The following is a 5409-nucleotide window of genomic DNA, read 5'->3' as shown; positions in this document are numbered from 1 at the left end:
AAAATAATAATTTATAAATTATCGAGGGTTCAGGGGGAGGGGGGAGCAGGGAAGGAGGGGGAAAATGAGGAGCTGACACCAAGGGCTCAAGTAGAAAGCAGGTGTTGTGAGAATGATGAAGTCAACATATGTACTAATGTGCTGGACACAAATGATGTATGTACGGACTGGGATGAGTTTTATGAGCCCCTAATAAAATGATTATTAAAAAAAAAAGTAAATCCTTTACTGTCACGGAGGAAGACCAAGTTCGGCCGCTTATCCCCGAGCCACAGGTTTCCATCAGTAACTAAGCAGGGGCTGGGGCTCTCTGCTTGGTGTTCTTTCCCAAGCCCACTTTGACAGTGTACCCCAAGGCTCAGAGCCTGAGGAACAGGAAACCCCTCCCACCCCTCAACCTCCGGCATCCCCAGTCCGAGTGACAGTATATAGTATTTCTAGCCCAGGTTTTCTGACTTTCTTCCATGGCTGGAGAGAAGAAATCTCACAGAAGGCAAAAGAAGGCAAGAGCTGAATTTAGAGCCCACGAAACATGACAATCTACCTTTAACTTACTTTTCAATGACAGCCTGTCCCCCCAGCTCCCCCATCCCTAACGTGACCAGATTTTAACATTGGTAAAGCGGGACCCCATTGATAAAGCTCATATCCTGGTAAAATAGCCACATGGCAGCCGAAAACCGTATACCCTAGCTTGTTGTGCACTCTTTCCCAAAATCGGGACTTTTTAAAACACCACAGGACACGGGGAAAAATTGCTAAAAAGCTGGACGTCTGGTCACCTTACCCATACCCTCCAAGGAACCCCCCCCCCCCACCAACCCAAAGCACAGTTAACTGATCTCAGAGAGGCAAAGATACATCTGCAGGTCACAGGGCTGAGCTTTTGTGTCTCAGAGCCCAGAGCCTGCCATCCTTGCCACCTTGCCTCTAACGGTAGCCTGAAGAATCAGAGAGAGGCGGTAATTAATTATAATCTGATACAATTTAAAGATCACGACCGTCCCTTAACTGCGTGTGCAATCCACAGTGCACAAAAACCACAAGACGGCTTTCTGTAGCCCATCATCCAAGTGCCAGCAACGATGATTGCCAACGGAGTTAGGCAAATGCCAACAGCAGGGCAGCTGCTTTCTTTCCAATGGGGTCCCGGGAGATGGTTACGTGTTAAAACGAATCGTCTTCTTGCGGCCCTGTGACTCCATGGCACGGGCTTGCTTCACCTAATAAAATCAGACATGAGTTTTGAGAGGAATGGGGCAGAGCGATGGACAAAACGCATCTTTGTGTAAATCCCCAGACACTCTCTCTCGAGAACACGGGCTCTTTAAAGAGTCGGGTCAAATCCCCCAGAAATCAAGTGAGTCCAGCTATGTCCTCTTTCACTTCCCCGGAGTCCCTGCTGAGTGGCTTGCTTGCTAGCGGCATGCTAAGATTGTCATTTGTAAAAAGCGGGCCGCTCAGCTATAATTACTAATTTGATGTCACACTGGAATTGCAGCGCAGCTGTGAAAAGACCGACTGCCAGGGAGATCCGCATTTCTCTGTCTCATTTAGAGGGGGCTAAACTGCTGGAGCCACGAATGGAGGGTGGCCTTCCACGGGAAAGGAACAGATTAAAGGATAAAACAAGTCCGAGCAGCTGTCAGAATCTGACAAGGGTTGGGGGGGGGGGGGCACTGTTTTCTCTTAAGAAAACAATTCAAGACATCTGTACGTGCATGTTCTGATACTTGTTGCCACTAAAGTGATTCCATTATGGTTGAAATATAACTTCTTGATTTCCTCCAGTTTCCCCCTCATTATTATGCTAATGCAAATCACACGGATTCTGTGTCCAGCTTTGAAATCTCTGAGACGGGGCTTGTCAGTACCGTATATCACGACATGTTTGAGGTGACAGCCTTAAACCTTTGTCACCAACAAGTCAGAAGTACGGGGAATTAAAAGAGCTGTCCAGATTCAAATGGAGGGAAACCCACAAGTCATGCTTTCAGTGACTTACGAAGCCCGGTCAGGAGCTCCCCTAGCAGAACACTGCTCGCCCGGTCCAGAGCACGGTTTCCCATGGTAGCAATGAAGAAAGAGCAGATGCTGGCTGATCATGCGATCTCATTGACAAAAGGCTCAACAGGACAGATAAAGTAATTACTGTCCGTCCGCCCCCCTACCCCCAGAAATAGTTCTACCAGGAATAGCAGCGACTGTCTCGCGAGCACCCATGGGTTTCTTTGGGAAGAGGAAAAAAGTGCACGCTTCTTTGAAGAGCCGAAGCAATCATGGAAAGAAAACCTGAGAGTTGGCGGGAGAAACAAAGCAAAGGTGCTTTCTGGAATTTAAAAACTCCCAAACGGTTCCGTTCCAGGAACCCACTTCCTTGACGTCTGTGCAGTAAGTGATAGATCGCTGGACCCTAAACAAAGGGCTGCATCGAGACACGATGGCGTATGGCTCAGGCAGATCGCCGCCTCCTCCAAGAACCAAGTTTAACGACCTGTGCAGGACAGAGCTTCAGCTTCTGCCTCTCCCGGCTTCCCGGGGCACATGTAATACAGAGTGGGGTGAAGGGGTACCATGGATGTACCCCTGCTCTGCTCTAAGAAACATAAGCACTGTATTCTTCCTTGGGGAAATAGTACAGATAATTTTTATTGTTTATGCAGTATAATCTGACAAAAGATTATATTTGCCAAAAATGCCAAAACTTCTCCAATGGGGGAGAAAGAAATTATTTTGCTAACAACACGATATATAGCCAAACACTTTCCCTCCTGATTTGTTAAACCCAAGTACTTAGAACGAACTGGCCCAATACCATATTTAACTCTAACATAATATTTTGTCAGTGTAGTGAATTTATCTTACTCAATTCATCACCCCGAGGACTGATACACATTTTTAACACTATGTCCTTGAGAGACAGCCGGCGTTTAGAAGGTAGTGCTGTACAGTGGTTAGAAATATGAGCTGTGGTGCCAAACTACTTGGGTTCAACACCTGACTGTCATTTCATTACTATGAAACTTGGAGAAGTTATGGAGTAGTCGGTTAATCAAGCATTCAACGCATCAGCTATTATTTACCTTGATAACTCCCACGTGGTAGTTACATAATTTCATGTCAACTTGAACACATATAAAAGTGTAGGGGTGGAGTTTAGCCTTGTCAATCGGGTGACAGTTTGATGGTGAGTCCGTGTGGGTGTGGCCTTCTCATAAGGAGAGTCCTGGGAACGCCCCCACCTCCTCTCTGCCTTCACCTTCCTGCTGGCTGACTCAGGTTGCTGCCAGACCCACCACCATTGGATACATACAACTTTACAGCCACCTGCCTGTGGTCTTCCTGCACGCTGCATCATTGCTTGTGACGGTGTGAGTCAGAAGAGGGACTTATGGACTAGTATCGGACTTATGGACTAGTATTGGACTTATGGACTGGGCTGGAATGTTTTCTTAATGCCTAATTACTTCTTGATATAAAACTCTTTCTTATACATATGAGTGTCTCTGGATTTGTTTCTCTAATCAACCCGGTCTAACACATCCCAATACATACAAATGAACATACAACATAGATTCTTGGTTAAGGTAAGGTTTCACTTCTGCCACCAATGGTACAACGTCACTCGGGGAACTTAAATCTCTGGGTCTCAAAGTGGTCCTCCTTAAGATTGGGAAAGTGGACTCTGATCATTCAATGTCTCTCTCATCTCTGACTTCATTTGTTTTTTGAGTTGTGGGGAATGATTGCCACCAACTAGGTAAGTATAGGATAAACGTGACCTAACATCGGTTTTCAAAAACAGTTGCGTTTCTGCTCAATAAATCCCATCTTCTCATATCCTTCCACAGAACCCTAGATCAACTAACGGCTCTAATATTTTTAGTTGGTGAGGAAGCAGTACCGTGGGTTTCTGGACAGTGTGGCCCTGCAGGCAGAGCACTGGAGAAAACTGACGGATGCTCTGCTTCTGATGAAACATCAGAGCTCCAAGCAAGTCAACCACTGTGGCTTTCCTGCACTCAGGCTTTGCCGGCAATCACGCCACTCGTTTTCACTAGCTTTCCTGGCATGGGTTACTATTGTCAGAGCAGAATAAGCCCCATTGATGGAATGCAAAGAGATCAAACTAGGGAAAAAGCAATGTTTCTAGGGACTTGGGAACAAAATGAAAAGAGGACAACTGATGTAGCGCAATGCATGTCACCATACGACAGTCCTGATCCGGGTGGGGCTGGCTTGTTATGATACTGAAACATACGTGGGCTCTTTACATCATCCAACTCTTTTCTCCTGGGAGAGAATCCCAGTACGACAATACCCCTGCGTTTCTCATGGACTGGAACTTCAATGTCCGCTTCAGCCTCACACCGACAGCAAAGGGTTACTCACAACAGCATCGGACCTGACAGTCCGCCCTTTGATTGGCTTTTGACTGCAAGGGGAGCCTTCATGTCCATGAGAAACATAAAAATAGGTTCAGGACACACAGTGCAAACAGAAATGATCAGTTAGGATCCGCCATGTCTGTTTCTCTCCCTCACTTCCTAACCCCTCACTAGGCAGCTTCAGTTCCCATCAACCCCCACCAGCGAGCTTACCGGTGATTTCCCCGTTGGTAAGTCCAGTGGGTAATTTTCAGCCCTCAGTCTACCTGGGAAGCCACCTGATGCCGGGAACGTGTCTGCCCATTTTAGGACCTGTGTGTGCATGCATCTGGGTGCACGAAGAGGCAGACCCCGTTGATGGCCTGGATGCTACCAAGGGCTGGCGGGGTGGGGTGTTCCCGGTTGGTCCTCTCCTCTTTGCCCCTTGCATGGTCCCTGAGTCATTGCCGACCAGGTGGCAATGAGGTTGGACAAGCCTCATCTTCCCCACAGGCCGTCTTGTTCACCGAGACATTTCTTACACTGCTTGGCAACATCCTGACCGTAAGAGATGTTCAATGGCGACTCAAAGGAATGATCCAGGCTCGCCTGGCTTAGCTCCTGACCTTTCATTCCACCCTGCCCCGCCCTGCCCTCCTCCAAGACAACGCTCTTGCTCTGCGGGGTGGATTCCTGGCAGGTTTCTCTCTTGTACTTGGGCTCCTCAGCCTAGAACATCTTGGTCTAGATGCTCTCCGATGTGTCCAATGCTCCGGCTACTCTGGTCTCTAACTCAGCAGGTGGAGCCAGCACCAGTAGCCGTCACCAGAACCAGACACCTGGGCCCCCTTCTTTAGCTCCTCTCCCTTCCCTGCCGCACCAGACACGCTCACCTCTCAATGTCTCTCTCTGAGAGGAGCTGTGGATTATTCTCCCTCCCTGCATTAATTGCCACCTCCCAACTCCGGCCATCACCCACACTGACAACGCTGTCACTCAGCGGAGCCGCCTGGACGGGAACCGGAGGAGAGTGGAGAACGCG

General features: G+C 48.2%; 1 protein-coding gene across 2 annotated transcripts in view; it reads right to left on the bottom strand.

The window, feature by feature from the left end:
• The window catches only part of PIP4K2A (phosphatidylinositol-5-phosphate 4-kinase type 2 alpha), a 127684-nt gene that overhangs the window by 65951 nt on the left and 56324 nt on the right, over positions 1–5409 (bottom strand). The window lies entirely within an intron of this gene.

Source organism: Echinops telfairi, unplaced genomic scaffold, assembly GCF_000313985.2.
Source record: "Echinops telfairi isolate 266 unplaced genomic scaffold, ASM31398v2 ScPeMD7_7461;HRSCAF=8499, whole genome shotgun sequence".
Classification (NCBI taxonomy): Eukaryota; Metazoa; Chordata; class Mammalia; order Afrosoricida; family Tenrecidae; genus Echinops; species Echinops telfairi.
The sequence above is the reverse complement of the archived record's forward strand: the minus strand, read 5'-3'. Positions and strand labels throughout refer to the sequence as shown.